Below are 18,428 nucleotides of genomic sequence, written 5' to 3'. Positions count from 1 at the left end.
TTTATGACTACTGTTTTCTTATTGATTTTCTGTCTGGATGATCTATCCACAGATGTAACTGGGATGTTAATCTTCCTTACTATTATTGTATCATTGTCAATTCTTCCTTTATTTTTGTTAATATTTTCCTTCTCTATTTAGGTGTTCCTATACTGGGTACATAGATATTAACAAGTGTTATTTCCTCATCTTGTATCAATCCTTTTATCATCATATGATGTCCTTCTTTTTCTGTTGTTACAGACTTTGATTTAAAGTCTATTTTGTCTGATATCAGTATTGTGACCCCAATGTTTTTATCGTTTCCATTTGCATGAAATATCTTTTTGCATCCTCTCACTTTCAGTCAGTTTGTGTCTTCAGCTCTGAAGTGATTTTCTTGTATGCAACATATAGATGGGTGTTCTTTGACTGGAACATTTAGTCCATTAACATTTAAGGTGATTATTGATATTGATTATTATTGTTGACATTGATATTATTGATACTGATTTCCATTTTGTTATTTGTTTTCTGTAGGTTTTCTTTGTTCTTTTCTTCTTTTAGTTTCTTCTCTTTTGGCTTGATGATTTTCTTTCATGATATGTTTGTGTTTGTGTTCTCTCTAGGTTTTGTGTATCCATTTTAGGTTTTTGATTTGCAGTTACCATGAGGTTCCTATATGTTGACCTGTAACTGTATCTATTTGTTTTAAACTGGTTGTCATTTAAGTTCACACATTCTAAAAGATTTACATTTTTTACTCTTCTCCCCTAAATTTTGTGTTTTTGATGTCATATTTTATATCTTCATTTTTATTCCTTAATTCTGTATTGTGGTTATAGTTGGTTTTATGATTTTTTGGTGTTTTAAAATCTTTGTACTAGCTTATTTAAGTGGTTGATCCTCAGCCCCTATATATATACTTTTATAACTAGTGAAAATTTTTCTTTCCTATCAGTTCTTATCTCTTATTATAGTCTTTTCTTTTCCACTTGGAGAAGGCCCTCTAACATTTCTTTTAGGATTGGTTTAGTAATGATGAACTCTTTATTTTTTGCTTGTCTGATATGTTCTTTTTCTCTCCAATTCTAAATAATAGTCTTGCTGGGTAGAGTAATCAGGTTTGTAAGTTTTTTTCTTTTCAACACTTTAAGTATATCATGCCACTCCCTTCTGACCTGTGAAGTTTCTGCAGAACAATCAATGGGTAGCCTTATGGGGATTCTTTTGTATATAGCTGTTTGACTTTCTCTTGCTGCCTTTGGAATTCTCTCTAAATTTTCAATTTTAATCATGATGTGTCTTAGTATAGATTTGTTTAGATTCACCTTGTTTGGGAACCCCTGTGCTTCTTGTACCTATCCAGAACCTATGTTTTCCTTTCTTAAGGTTTGGGAAGTTTGCAGCCATAATTTTAAAAATTACATTTTTGGTCCCTTTATTTCTCTCTTCTCCTTCTGGGATGTCTATAAGGCAAATATTGGTATGCTTGACATTGTGCTAGAGGTCCCTTAATCTGTTCTCACTTTTTATTTTTCTTTTTGCTATTCTAATTGGGTGATTTCCATTATTCTGTTTTCCAGATCACCTGTGTGTTCTTCTGTATCACCTAGTCTTTTCTTAATTGCTTCTAGTGTGTTTTCATTTCAGTTACTGTATTCTTCATTTCTGACCAGTTCTTTTTTATTTTTCTAGTTCCTTAGTAAAATTCTCACTGTGTTCATCTATTATTTTCTTTAATTCAGGTAGCATTCTTTTTTTTTTTTTTTTTTCTTGCGTTATGCGGGCCTCTCACTGTTGTGGCCTCTCCCATTTGCGGAGCACAGGCTCCGGACGCGCAGGCTCAGTGGCCATGGCTCACGGGCCCAGCCGCTCCGCGGCATGTGGGATCCTCCCGAAACGGGGCACGAACCCGCGTCTCCTGCATCGGCAGGCGGACTCTCAAGCACTGCGCCACCAGGGAAGCCCCAGGTAGCATTCTTATTGCTAATGCTTTTAACTCCTTGTCTGGTAAATTATTTATCTCTGTCTCATTTTTTGTTATTTTCAGGATTTTCTTTCTTGTTCTTTTATTTGTAACAGTACACTCTGTCTTTTCATTTTGCTTAACTTTCTCTGTCTCTGTGAAATTAGGTGAAACAGTTATATATTTCATTCTTTGAAGGGTGTCATCGTGAGTCCCTAGACAATTTGCATGTGCCCAGTGGCTTTGGTGGGAGACCTGGATCTGATGTGAACATGAGTCGTGTCTTCCCCCAGGTGTGCCAACAGCTATCTGCTAGGTAGGAGGTAGAGCTGGAGTTGGAAGGGTTAGAGCCATAACCAGGTGTGATCCAGGGCTTCTCCTCTGCTCAGTGGCCAGCACCACCCTCTAAGGGAAAGTTCAGGTCCAAATTAGTGGAGAGAAGCTCTGAGAGTCAGGTCTGAGCTAGCTCTGTTCTCTCTAAGTGTGTGCTCTCCTTGTTTGCAGCATTGGCAACTTTGCTTAAGCAAGAGGGACTGGAGTGAACACTCAGTGTGGATTGCAGTGCAGGCTGGGGAGATTCTGGCACCAGTCAGAGTTCTGGAAAGCTCCCTATCTGCCACCTCCAGGAGTGCTATTAATAGCTGCCCTTGCCCCATTTAGATGCCTTTTCAGGTTCAAGCCAGCTTCATCCCCTACAAATGCACACTCTCCTTGCCCACACAGCCTTTTCCCTAATATCAAACTGTGCTGCAGAGCCAGTGGGGATTGGGTGTGCCCTTGGTTGGTCACAGGAAACCAGAAAGAGTGCTGAGCAATTTCAGTCTGCTTCCTCTGCCTTGTTTTGGAAGTAGACAAGTGTGTACACACTCTTCATGCATGAAGTCTATGTTTTTTATAGTCCTGCTCTCAGTCCCACTGGTTTTCAAACCAACTAAGGGGACTCATCCTCCTGGTGTCCATCCTCCTGGTGTCAAACCACTCACTCCCCAGGGAGGATCTCTGAGTCCATGTACTACCCATCCCCTTCTCTGTCCCCTCCCAAGAGTGCAGGTCCTGACCTGATCACTTCCATTCCCTTCCTACCTGATTCTATGTGGATCTTTCTTAAAGCTTCGTTTGTCTAAGTTTTTTTTCTACCCAGCTCCAGTTTGTTTGCAGTGATAATTTCTCCACATGTAGGTGTATTTTTGATGTGTTTGTGTGAGAGACAAGCTCCATGTCCTCCTACTCCACCATCTTGATCGTCTCCCTTCATCTACCTACAACTTGAGTAGCATATTTGCCAACAAATGATTAATACTAGAAAATGACTTGAACATGAACATTTTACCTTAAAATACCAAGATAAGTTTTGAAGTTATAGACTCTTAGTACAACATAATGTCATAGATTAATTTAGAGAGCTGGGTATCAGACTCATACTTTAGAGATGGATTAAGTCCTAGATGTGATTTAAATGTGATAAGAATTTAAATGTGGTAAGTTTTTCTATGATGACTATGCTGCTGCATCCATTAGATCACATTGTCTTTTTTAACATGTCAGAAAATGATGAGCCATATTTTCACTCAACTATTTCCCTGAAAGTATTTGTCTTAGTTTTCTTATTGGAAATATCGCTATATTTAGAAATGCAGTCAAGATTTAATAACCCAGTACAGATCAGCATCACTAAAATCTATAGCTTCAGAGACAAAACTGTGCTGCAATAACTTATAGGGATTCTTAATAAGAAATTCAATACAAGAGTGGGCTTATATAAAATTGAATTTAGTAGTCAAATTTTAACATGTATTTGAAAAACATATTTAGGACTTTAAAACATAATTGAATAGTTCTGAAATTTTCATCCAGAAGATTCAGTGCACTGTTTTCTATAGCATATGGATTTGTAAGCAGTAAAAATTTGCTTTACCCCTTATTTGTAAAGTTCTAATTACTTATTCAGCCTTCTATTTAAAAAAAAAAATGATATGCATACTGCTGGAAAAGTTATGAAATTATGCCCACCTAAACCTTCATTCTGCTACAGTTAGATAAAGTAAGCCATATTGTGCCAGGATGCAATACAATGGGCAGTAGGAAAGTATTATGGATGTAATGATGGTATAGGTTTGTCCAATTATAAGGTAATCCCACATTTGGGGAGTTTGATCTGATAATCTTTCAGGAGGTTGGTGGAGGTTCTAGTAGATGAAATGAATATAGATTAGCTAAAATGTGAGTCATCACATTTTTTTTTTTTTTTGAGTGTTGAAAATCTTGTTCAGGTAGGGTTTTTTTGTTTTTTGTTTTTGTTTTTGTTTTTAGTACAGTTGCTTTAAATTATTGTGTTAGTTTCTGCTGCACAACGAAGTGAATCAGCTATATGTATGTATGTATACGTATATATATATATATATATCCTCTCCCTCTTGGACCTCCCTCCCCTCCCCATCCCAGCCATCTAGGTCATAACAGAGCACCAAGCTGAGCTCCCTGTTCTATACAGCTGGTTCCTACTAGTTATCTATTTTACACATAGTAGTGTATTGTATATATGTCAATCCAAATTTCCCAATTTGTCCCACCCTCCCCTAACCCCCCTGTGTCCATGTGTCTGTTCTCTATGTCTGCATCTCTATTCCTGTCTTGCAAATAAATTCATCTGTACCATTTTTCTAGATTCCACATATATGAGTTAATATACAATATTTGTTTTTCTCTTTCTGACTTACTTCACTTGGTATGAGAGACTCTAGATCTATCCACATCTCTACATATCTTGAAGTCATGCAAAAGAGAATATTTCTCAAGTTTAACATTCATTTATTCATTTATTTAAGCTCAATAGAATAGATGGCACTCCCAAAGGCAAAGGTGTTCACACAATCTTCACTGCAAGGGCTGTCAGGAAGCTCTCCCCAATCAAAATATACACCTAAGGTGTATTTCTTACTTCTTTGTTTAAAGATCATTCTTTACCATTATTATAATCCTCTAAATGAATACAATAAAGACAAAAAATGTTAACATTCCTTTAAAGAATTACAGGTCAGTGGTAAAGTCAAAAATCAGAATTCAAATGATTTGAATTACCACTTTATGAGCTGCTTTTTAAAATAAATTGTTTGGAGATTGAAACTTATAATAAGTAAGTAAATTGCAGGAATAACAATGAATTTTATTAAATATTGCTATCTACATGTTCTATCATAAGCTTTTTACTTATGTTTTAGTCACCTATAAACAGATTTAGAAAGTAAAATTAAAATATTAATGTAATTCATTTTTCTTTATGCTGTTAAAAAAGATTTACTTAAAACCTATAGCCATTTAAGAAGTGTTAAGTCTTTAAGAAGTGAAATAAACATTGCTTTGGAAAAAAATGAAATTATTTACCATTACTATATTTAAATTTGAAAGTTTCAACAAGTAGTAACTGCGAATGGGCTTAATATCCAGTGTTAATTTAAAAGATTTAAAGGTCAGTGATTAAGAACCAAATATCTTCAAAATTCTTCCTTATACACTACTATTTTTCCATGCCTTAACAACCATATAGTAAAAATCTGGTAGAGCCAAACTTTCAAATGTACATTTTCACAATGAGTCTTTTGTGTTTGGATGATTAAAAAAAAAAAAAAATTGTGTTGATTCTAACACTCACCATAGAGCAGAAATGGTGAACTTCTCTACTTCCTGTTTTCTCAACAGACATGTCTTTTTAGTTTCTTCAGAATGGAAATGCTACTTAATAAAAAATGCTGTAATGTGTTCATACACAACATTCTTTACCTTGCTCTTTCAAGTGTTTTTAAGAAACTTATTTAAAATATCTTCCCTTTGCAATGGTTTTGTTTGGCTTAGATAATAAGTTTAACCCCCCTGGAAATTAAACATATATTTATAAAACAATTTTAATTTGTGCAAAACTGTCCATCATACTGTGAAAGACACAGAGATAAATAAAATATGGTCTTTGATCTCAAGATAGTTGCAATGTAGAGGAGATAAATAGACATGCCAATATTTAATAGAAATCCAATTTCACAATAATAAGTAGAATGTAAGATCTCTTAAAAAAAATATATGGAGTCCCAGAAAAGAAACAGAATATTTATTACTTAGCTGAAAGGAGAAAATATTTTTCCATTTTCTTGAAACCCAGAACTAAAAGTGGTCACAATTACAACAATAATTACAAGATATTTTGCTCTTTAAATTTTATAAAACACTCTCATGTTTCAATATCTGATCTATTTCTTTAAAATAGTCCTGTGAAGTAGTCAGAGTAGACAGTATCATCATCAGTGTGTAGATAGAGGAAATTTGGTGAGAGAGATTAATGATCATTTTCAAATTAATGACAAATCTGGACTCCAACCCAGAAGTCATAAACATTTTTAGTTTGTGTTTTGTTTAGTTCTTAACTTTCACTTAATACTAAAAAAAAAAAAAAGTTCTAAAGAAACAAACCTTTGTACCTCCCTAAGGTACTCACAAGAAAGGCAACTTTATCATCATATTCCTGAAACCTATCTCACATATGTTTAAGAGTATTATTTTTCTATTAGAAAAAGAAGTAATTCTGAATCATTTATGACTTCAAGCAGTCAGGATCTTGCTTTTATAGTTTTTTGGACAGACAGCACCTTCAGCACCACAAAACACCATTTGTATAGAGCTTCAGTTGACCATGAAAAGGAAACATGTATCCTACTAAAATATTAACCAACATCATATTCTTTATAATATTTAAGGAATCTAAATGTTAATTTTAACCACTTTTATTAATATAAAGTTCATACAACAAACATTCATGAACATTCACTACGTTCTAGAAAGATGTAAAGAACCCACTACTAGAAAGATCCACTACTGGAAAAATGTAAAGAACCTTTGAAAGTATCATGTTTAGTCTTCTTACTTTACAAAACTCAATGAACTTAAAGATTACTCATAAAGTACGGTACCTGGTTAATTGTTTCCTGAATATTTTTCAGTGTTCTTTTTCTAAGAAAAACTATGGTGCTTGGATATTTCTTTTTCTTATTTCTTTCATTTTGATGGCATCTCAAATATTTTCAAAGTAACCTCATAGAAAATTCATGTTCTAGTGCAAAATGTAAGTCCTAATATATTACCTTAGATTTTGTGGTTGCCTTGTATTCAAAAATAGATATTTATTAACTACAAAATATTCTAAATATTTTTGATATTTAGTATTTTGTAACAAATTGGTTGAAATTACCACTTTCTTTTGTTTTGCCTAAATAGACACAATTGATGCTCCTCTATCACGTCAGTGTAGGATTGTGATTGTTGCATCTGAGAATAAGCATTTCATGAAATAAACTTTTCAAAAAATGATGACAAAAATACTTATGGAGCACTCAGTATAGTGCCAACAAGCACATGGCATAGGTTTCATTGACTCCAGTTCAGGAATATGTGAGGCTAACACACGTGAATAACCAGCTGAAGATGATAGTAGTGTAATCAGATTCAAACTCAGGTCTCTGTGGCTGCAGAGCCTACAGTCTTAACCATTATAGCAGCAAATAGAAAATATGGTGTGCTAAAAATTGCAAAAACCCAGGCTTTATTCTTTAAGAGTATGAAACATGAAGATATGCTCAAGGGATATTCCAGAGGCACTGAGATATATCTCCATTCTTGATTTCAATTCCCTAAGAAATGTATCAGAGACACCTTTTGTACACACTCTATACCATTTGATGGTACAGCTTTCTCCGATACTGGTAAAGTATAAAATAAAGTAAAATTGTTTCACAACTTAAGAGAAATTCTAGAATTAATTCAAATTTTGATAGAAAGAAACATTTGATTCTGCTAAATTTTCCTATGCAGTGAAATTGCACTGTGGACATAGACATAATAAAACACATTTCTTTCTTTCTTTCTTTCTTTCTTTCTTTCTTTCTTTCTTTCTTTCTTTCTTTCTTTCTTTCTTCTTTCTTTTCTTCTTTATTTCTTTCTATCATTCTTTCTTTCTCTTCCTTTCTTTCTTTCTTCTTTCTTTTTTGTAAGCAAAAGATGAGGATTACTAATTAGACAAACAAAATCTTGGAAGCTATTATTTGTTCCAAAACTATTGAAACCCTGTGTTAGATATTGGGAATTAATTAACAAAAGAGATTATCCCCGTTTCTCTAATAATTTACCCTTTAGAATAGGCCAATAACAATAAATAAACAAACAATGAATAAGCAGATAGATGATAGATATAGATAAATAGATAGATTGATTGAAAAATAGATAGATGAAATTATTTGGTAATATCTCCTTAAAGTACATGGCTAAGAGTGAATATTCCTACAAAGCATTATTCAATGTGATGGCAGCCTTACCAAGAGCTAAAGGCCCTGACCAAATAGCATTCTGTAAGTCTCCTCCAAGTCCATTAATTCCTAAAAGAGCATGAAAATTCCTGGTTGAAGATCCAAGTTCAAGTTTTGAATCAATTTTCAGCAATTATATTTGTGTTGTATATTTGAACTTCCTCTTCCTTATCTATAAAAGAAGATAATGATTCTCATCTCAAAAAGTTGCCTTAACACTGGAATTAAACTAGAAAATAAAATAATTTTTTTAAATTGCAATATCACTAAAAGAATTGAATGGTGCCTCTTTGACATTTAAAAATTTATAATAGACATTTGTCTTCCTCTATCTGACTTATTTCATGTAGCATAATGACCTCAAAATTCATCCACTGTATGATTTCATTTATATGTACAGTTTAAAAAAACAAAACAAATCCAACCCATAGGTACACAGAACAGATTGGTGGTTTCCACAAGGAAAGTGGGATGGTGTATGGGCAAAATGGGTAAATGAGGTGAAAAGGTACAAACTTCTAGTTATAAAATAATTAAGTCATACGTTGCAAGGTACATCATGGTAACTATAGTTAATAATACTGCATTGCATATTTGAAAGTTGCAAAGAAAATCAACTTTAAAAGTTCTCATCATGAGACGGGTTCAAGATGGCAGAATAGAAGGACATGCTCTCACTCCCTCTTGTGAGAACACTGGAATCACAACTAACTGCTGAACAATAATCGACAGGAAGACACTGGAACTCACCAGAAAAGATACCCCACATCCAAAGACAAAAGAGAAGCAACAATGAGACAGTAGGAGGGGTGCAATCACAATAAAATCAAATCCTATAATTGCTGGGGGGGGTGACCCACAAACTGGAGAACATTTATACTGCAGAAGTCCAGCTACTGGAGTGAAGGTTCTGAGACCCACATCAAGCTTCCGAACCTGGGGGTCTGGCAACAGGAGGAGGAATACCTAAAAAATCAGACTTTGAAGGCTAGCGAGATTTGATTGCAGGACTTTGACAGGACTGGGGGAAACAAAGCCTCCACTCTTGGAGGTCACACACAAAGTACTGTGTGCATGGTGACCCAGGGGAAGGAGCAGTGACCTGATAGATACTGACCCAGACTTACCTGCTAGTATTAGAGGGTCTCCTGCAGAGGCGTGGGTTGGCTCTGTCTCAACGTGAGTAAAAGGACACTGGGAGCAGAAGTTCTGGGAAGTGCTCATTGGCATGAGCCCTCCAAGACTGTGCCACTAGCCCCACAAAAGAGCGCAGGTAGGGTCCAGTGTTTGGTCACCTCAGGCCAAACAACCAACAGGGAGGGGACCCAGGCTCACCCATCAGCAGACAAGTGGATAAAAGTTTTACTGAGCTCTACCCAACAGGGCCACAGCCAGCTCTACTCACCACCAGTCCCTCCCATTAGGAAACTTGCACAAGCCTCTTAGATAGCCTCATCCACCAGGGGGCAGACAGCAGAAGCAAGAAGAACTATAATCCTTCAGCCTGTGTAAAAAACAAAAAAACAAAAAAACAAAAACACATTCATAGAAAGATAGACAAGATGAAAAGGCAGAGGGCTATGTACCAGATGAAGGAACATGATAAAACCCCATAAAAACAACTAAATGAAGTGGAGATAGGCAACCTTCCAGAAAAACAATTCAGAATAATGAGAGTGAAGATGATCCAGTACTTCTGAAAAAGAATGGAGGCAAAGAACGAGAGGATGCAAGAAATGTTTAAGAAAGACCTAGAAGAATTAAACAACAAAAAAACACAGATGACCAATGCAATAATTGAAATGAAAAATACACTAGAAGGAATCAATAGCAGAATAACTGAGGCAGAAGAACGGATGCAAGACCTGGAAGACAGAATGGTGGAATTCACTGCTGTAGAACAGCATAAAGAAAAAAGAATGAAAAGAAATTAAGACAGCCTAAGAGACCTCTGGGACAACATCAAATGCAACAACATTTGCATAATAGGTGTCCCAGAAGGAGGAGAGAGAGAAAGGACCCAAGAAAATATTTGAAGAAATTATAGTCAAAAAGGTCCTTAACATGGGAAAGGAAATAGCCACCCAAGTTCAGGAAGCACATAGAGTTCCATACAGGATAAACCCAAGGAGAAACATGCCTAGATACATAGTAATCAAACTGGCAAAAATTAAACACAAAGAAAAATTATTGAAAGCAGCAAGGGATAAATGACAACTAACATACAAGGGAACTCCCATAAGGTTAAGAGCTGATTTCTCAGAAGAAACTCTGCAAGCCAGAAGGCAGTGACATCATATATTTAAAGTGAAGACAGGGAAAAAACTACAACCAAGATTACTCTACCCAGCAAAGATCTCATTCAGGTTCAATGGAGAAATCAAAGCTTTACAGACAAGCAAAGGCTAAGAGAATTCAGCACCACCAAACCAGCTCTACAACAAATGCTAAAGGAACTTCTCTAAATTGGAAACACAAGAGAAGACAAGGGCCCACAAAACCAAACCCAAAACAATTGAGAAAATGGTAATAGGAACATACATATCGATAATTACTTTAAACGTGAAAGGATTAAATGTTCCAACCAAAAGACAAAGGCTGACTGAATGGATATAAAAAGAATACCCATATAGATGTTGTCTACAAGACACCCACTTCAGACCTGGGGACACTTATAGACTGAAAGTGAGGGGATGGAAAAAGATATTCCATGCAAATGGAAATCAAAACAAAGCTGGAGTAGCAATACTCATATCAGATAAAATACACTTTAAAATAAAGAATGTTACAAGAGACAAGGAAGGACACTACATAATGATCAAGGAACCAATCCAAGAAAAATATATAACAATTATAAATATATATGAACCCAACAGAGGAGCACCTCAATACATAAGGCAACTGCTAACAGTTCTAAAAGAGGAAATCAACAGTAACACAAAAATAGTGGGGGACTTTAACACCTCTCTTACACCAATGGACAGATCATCCAAAAAGAAAATTAATAAGGAAACACAAGCTTTAAATGACAAAATATAACAGATAGATTTAATTGATATTTATAGGACAGTTTGTCCAAAATCAGCAGATAATACTTTCCTCTCAAGTGCATATGGAACATTCTCCAGGATAGATCACATCTGAGGTCACAAATCAAGCCTCAGTAAATTTAAGAAAATTGAAATCATATAAGCATCGTTTCTGACCACAATGCTATGAGATAAGAAATGAATTACAGGGAAAAAAAAGTAAAAATCACAAACACATGGAGGCTAAAAAATGTTACTAAATAACTCAGTGATCACTGAAGAAATCAAAGAGGAAATTTAAAAAATACTAGAGACAAATGACAATGAAAACACGATGATCCAAAACCTATGGGATGTGGCAAAAGCAGTTCTAAGAGGGAAGTTTATACCTATACAAGACTACTTCAAGAAATAAGAAAAATCTCACTTAAACAATCTAACCTTATACCTAAAGGAAGTAGAGAAAGAAAAACAAACAAAACCCAAAGTTAGCAGAAAGAAAGAAATCAAGATCAGGACAGAAACAAATGAAATAGAAGCAAAGAAAACAATAGCAAAGATCAGCAAAACTAAAACCTGGTTCTTTGAGAAGATGAACAAAATTGATATACCATTAGCCAGACTAAGCAAGAAAAAAGAGGGAGAGGACTCAAATCAATAAAATTAGAAATGAAAAAGGAGAAGTTACAACAGACACCACAGAAATGCAAAACATCCTAAGAGACAATTACAAGCAAACTTTATGCCAATAAAATGGACAACCTGGAAGAAATTGACAAATTCTTAGAAAGGTATAACTCCCAAGACTGAACCAGGAAGAAATATTAAATATAAACAGACCAATCATAAGTAATGAAGTTGAAAATGTGATTAAAAATCTTCCAACAGGGCTTCCCTGGTGGCACAGTGGTTGAGAGTTCGCCTGCCAATGCAGGGGACACTGGATAGTGCCCTGGTCCGGGAGGATCCCACATGCCATGGAGTGTCTGGGTGCATGAGCCATGACCACTGAGCCTGTGCGTCCAGAGCCTGTGCTCCACAACGGGAGAGGCCACAACAGTGAGACGCCCACGTACCGCAAAAAAAAAAAAAAATCTTCCAACAAAAAAAGTCCAGGACCAGATGGCTTCACAGGTGAATTCTATCAAGCATTTAGAGAAGAGCTAACACCCATCCTTCTCAAGCTCTTCCAAAAAATTGTGGAGGAAGGATCACTCCCAAACTCATTCTATGAGGCCACCATCACCCTGATACCAAAACCAGACAAAGATACTACAAAAAAAGAAAATTAAAGTCCAATATCACTGATGAATAGAGATGCAAAAATCCTCAACAAAATAGTAGCAAACATAATCCAACAACACATTAAAAGGATCATATACCATGATCAAGTGGGATTTATCCCAGAGATGCAAGGATTCCTCAATATATGCAATTCAATCAATGTGATACACCATATTAACAAATTGAAGAAGAAAAACCATATGATCATCTCAATAGATGCAAAAAAAGGTTTTAACAAAATTCAACACCCACTTATGATAAATACTCTCCAGAAAGTGGGCATAGAGGGAAACTACCTCAACGTAATAAAGGCCATATATGACAAACCCACAGCAAACATCATGCATAATGGTGAAAAACTGAAAGCATTTCCTCTAAGATCAGGAAAAAGACAAGGATGTCCACTCTCACCACTATTATTCAACATAATATAATTCAACTAGGAAGTCCTAGCCATGGCCATCAGAGAAGTAAAAGGAATGCAAATGGGAAAAGAAGAAGTAAAACTGTCACTGTTTGCAGTTGACATGATACTATACATAGAAAACCCTAAAGATGTCACCAGAAAACTACTAGAGTTAATCAGTGAATTTGGTAAAGTTGCAGGATACAAAATTACTACACAGAAATCTGAAAGATGAAAAATCTGAAAGAGAAATTAAGGAACCACTCCCACTTACCATTGCAACTAAAAGAATAAAATACCTAGGAATAAACCTACCTAGGGAGACAAAATACCTCTATGCAGAAAACTATAAGATACTGATAAAAGAAATTAAAGAAGATACCAACAGATGGAGAGATATACCATGTTCTTGGATTGGAAGAATTAATATTGTGAAAATGACTACACTACCAAAAGCAATCTACAGATTCAATGCAATCCCTATCAAATTACCAATACCATTTTTCAAGGAACTAGAACAAAAAAATCTTAAAATTTGTATGGAGACACTAAAGAACCTGAATAGCCAAAGCAGTCTTGAGGGATAAAAATGGAGCTGGAGGAATCAGACTCCCTGACTTCAGACTATACTACAAAGCTACAATAATCAAGACAATATGGTACTGGCACAAAACAAAACATACATCAGCAGAACAGGATAGAAAGCCCAGAGATTAACCAATGCACCTATGGTCAATTAATCTATGAGAAAGGAGGCAAGGATATACAATGGAGAAAAGACAGTCTCTTCAATAAGTGGTGCTGGGAACACTGGATTGCTACATATAAAAGAATGAAATTAGAACACTCCCTACCACCACACCCAAAAAAACCCTTAAAATTAATTAGAGACCTAAATGTAAGACTGGACACTATAAAACAGAGGAAAACATAGAAAGAACATACTTTGACATAAATCACAGCAACATCTTTTTTGGTACACCTCCTAGAGTAATGGAAATAAAAACAAAAATAAACAAATGAGACCTATTGAAACTTCAAAGGTTTTGCACAGCAAGGGAAACTGAAAACAATACGAAAACACAACCCTCAGAATGGGAGAAAATATTTGCAAATGAATCAACAGACAAAGTGTTAATCTCCAAAATATATAAACAGCTCATTCAGCTCAATATTAAAGAAAGAAATGACCCAATACAAAAATGGACAGATAACCTAAATAGACATTTCTCCAAGGAAGGCAGACAGATGGCCAAGAAGTACATGAAAAGCTGCTCAACATCACTAATTATTAGAGAAATGCAAATCAAAACTACAATGAGGTATCACCTCACACCAGTTAGAATGGGCATCATCAGAAAATCTACAAACAACAAATGCTGGAGAGGGTGTGGAGAAAAGGGAACCCTCTTGTACTGTTGGTGGGAATGTAAATTGATACAGCCACTATGAAGAACAGTATGGAGGTTCCTTAATAAGCTAAAAATAGAATTACCATATGATGCAGCAATCCCACTACTGGGCATATACCCAGAGAAAACCATAATTCAAAAAGACACATGCACCGCAATATTCATTGCAGCACTACTTACAATAGCCAGGTCATGGAAGCAACCTAAATGCCCATCAACAGATGAATGGATAAAGAAGTTGTGGTACATATATACAATGGAATATTACTCAGCCATAAAAAGGAATGAAATTGGGTCATTTGTACAGACATGGATAGATCTAGAGACTGTCATACAGAGTGCAGTAAGTCAGAAAGAGAAAAACAAATATCGTATATTAACACATATATGTGGAACCTAGAAAAATGGTACAGATGAACTGGTTTGCAGGGCAGAAATTGAGACACAGATGAAGAGAACAAACGTATGGATACCAAAGGGGCAAAGCAGTGGTGGGTGGGGATGGTGGTTGATGAATTGGGAGATTGGGATTGACATGTATACACTGATTTGTATAAATTGGATGACTAATAAGAACTTGCTGCATAAAGAAATATATAAAATAAAATTAAAAAAGGAAAGTTCTCATCACAACATAAAACATTATAACCATGTATGTTGGTAGATGGTGATTAAACTTATAGTGGTGACCGTTTTGCAGGGCATACAAATATCAAAGCATTATAGTGTACACCTGAAAATGATATGATGTTAAGTATGTCTCACAAAAAAAAAGAAAAAAAAATAAGTATGTTTATTTCAAGGATAGGTAAAGATAACTTAAAACTGATTTAGATTATAAAACTCAGTCTCAAAATGAAGTTTCCAAATCTATTTTCTCCATTTAATAGCTGTAAAGGTTTAAGATTTCACTTAAACTTTGGAGATAATAATAATGAAAGAAGATTTCTTTATGTTAAGGATTATCATAGCATAGGTTTAAAATATATTAAGGATAATTTTCCCAGTATTTTGTTTAGAAAATATGTGTTGTCAATCAACATTATGGGATTTTTAGAAATCAAAATATAGAGCATATTTATAATACCCTGAGTTTTTATTTCTAGTTCTAAATATGATGTGAAAAATACAGATTTGAGCATTACCTACATTTCAAAAATTCACACTTTTTTTTTTCTAAAAGTTATCAGCCTTAAATTTCTAGGAAGATATTTCTTTATTTTTGCACATCTGTGATTATTTTCTCTCAACTAAAATTTTTGTGATTAGTTAAAGAATGAAAGTTAATTAAAAATAGAATTTGTACTATTGATAATTTTTTCTAATTTTTTATTTTGGTAAAATCACATATATAAAATTTACTATTTTATACATATTTAAGTGAACAGTTTAGTGATATTAAGCACATTTTTATTGTACAACCCTCACAAACTTCCACCTCCAGAAATTTTTCATCTTTCAAAACTGAAATTCTACATCCATCAAACAATAACTCCCCATTCCTCTTTTCTTCTAGTACCTGTCAACCACAATTCTGCTTTCTGCCCCTATGATTTTTCTACTATAAGTGCTTCATATAAATGGAATCATACAGTATTTGTCTTTTTGCAACTGTCTTATTTCATTTAGCCATCAAGTTTCATTCATGTTGTAGAATGTGTCTGAATTTTATATTAATTAATTAATTAATTTATTTATTTCTTTTAACATCTTTATTGGGGGTATAATTGCTTTACAATGGTGTGTTAGTTTCTGCTTTATAACACAGTGAATCAGTTATACATATACATATGTTCCCATATCTCTTCCCTCTTTGTCTCCCTCCCTCCCACCCTCCCTATCCCAGATAAATGAACCCTATCTATGAAGTTCTACCTACTCTTTGGACCTCGTAAGTCCTCCTGCCACTGCCATTTACCCAGCCACTGGCATGACCCACCTGATGTGCTTCTCCCAGCTAAGCCTCACCAGCTGCTTGCCCCTCCATTTAACTGCCTAACCCACCCCAATTTAAATGCCTGGATCCATGACGAATCTCTTAAATTTTGCTTTGTGGTTATGTGATCAATCAGTCAATCTATGCTAGTGAATTCTAGAGTAACTAATACATAAGTAACAGCTTGCAATTTTTACCTGGGACATCATCACATGATGGTTGCCCCTAAATCTCTGTGTATATAACAGAGGTTGCTGGAGATGTAACTGCCTCGGTATGTACTGACTCTGTGACCCGCTCAGTCCTCACTGCTCCAGAGCATCCTCCGCGCTCACCTCCCTTCAGCCTTCTTCAGCTCTTTATTTATTGTGCGAACTGTAAATCTGTTGTGGCATGTCCCTTGGCACTTTCACTGGACGAGCTTCTTGACTAGAACAAATTTTAAACTAATGTGCTCTCTCTGGCCGCTAGCTGGGAATTTTATCATTCTGAGAGACAGAGCCACAGAGAGAGAGCCAGAAACAGACGCTCCAGTGACTCATTTCTGAACAAAATCCTAAAATAAGCAAGCTTTCCAAATGTGCATAAAATTTCAACTGCATCTGTACGTCCTGCTTATCTCTGGTACAAGAAAGCTTATTTAAATTGCCTCCAGAACTTGCCCCTACCCTCCAATAATATGGACAGTGCCAGTGCAGGGTGGCAGGGCAGGGGTCCTTGCAGAGAAGGAGAGAGAATGTTTCGGAGGGCAAACTGGAGAATCCACCCCTTAGGCCCTGCTGCTGACCGTTTGCAAATGCAGGGCTGAGTCTGGGGCATCAGAGGTGAAGGTGGGGGAATTAGGTGGCAATTATTTATATGGGATTCATGGTGGAGCAAAAATCTTTTCCTAAAGAAAGTCTTTAGATGAAAAGAATAATTTTGGGAAGGAAGTTTTTTCATCCACAGTGTTAAATGAGCTTATTTAAGCAGAAATTCTTAACTTGGGCTCTATGGAACCCCTAAAAGTTCCTGAGGGTATTCTGCAATTCGATGCAGAATGATGTGGTATGTGTATTGCATGAGAATAATTCAAGACTACAACTCTTAAATATTTTCAGCCCCAAAGAATAATTCATGACCTCAAAACATTTATAAAATTGAATTACAAACTGTAAACTTAAAAGACCCAAAGAGAGACATTCTGAATTACTGTATGGAAATATTGTACCTAGGCATCGATTTATACAGGTATGGGAAATGATGACCAAAGTAAGTGAAAGATACTATTTACTTTCATTATTATTATTTTTTATATCACCTTTTTTGTATGCACAAACCCAGTGAAAGTGGGATGCTTCATGGAGGACAGAGAGAAAACAATAGGATTAACAGTGCTCTGAGATCCAGGGATTCCTGTAACCCTTCTAAGCTTCTTATTTCAACTCTAAGATAAGAATTCGATCTGATGACATTTCAAGTGAACTTTCAACTCTAAACTTCTATAGCAAAGCCTTTATCCATGCTATAATTTAAATATTTGTTCTCAAAGGTACAGTCAATACAACACAAAATTTTAAAATAAAAACAAATACACAAGGAAAACTACGTAAATTTTGTGTTCTTTTAAAACCTCTCCAAAAATTAAGACACTTCCTTGTCAGAAACCACACTGGAATATCTACAGAATTTGTCCAAAAGCACAACTTTCTTATGATTTGGTGACAGTCATTGAAAAAAGAATTGTAGTTTGCGGACTGCCTAACTTGTGGATAACTAAACACTAGCAGTTATTCTTAAACTTCAGCTTGCATCAGATTCACCTCAAGAGCTGATTGAAATAGATTTCTGGGTACCACCCCCAAAATTTCTGGTTCACTGTGTGGCTGTGGAGCCTGAGAACTCACCTTTCTAACATGTTCCTGGATGATGCTGAAGCTCTTGCACCAAGAACGACAGTCTACCCTGCAGCTGCATCCACCCTGCACTACCTGCCACCCTGCACTATGCACCACCCTGCACAACCCTCCACCCTGCACTATGTGCCACCCTGAACTACCCTCCACCCTGCACAACCCTCCACCCTGCAC

This window comes from Lipotes vexillifer, unplaced genomic scaffold, assembly GCF_000442215.2.
Source record: "Lipotes vexillifer unplaced genomic scaffold, Lipotes_vexillifer_v1.1 scaffold362, whole genome shotgun sequence".
Lineage (NCBI taxonomy): Eukaryota > Metazoa > Chordata > Mammalia > Artiodactyla > Lipotidae > Lipotes > Lipotes vexillifer.
This window is presented reverse-complemented; position numbering follows the sequence as displayed.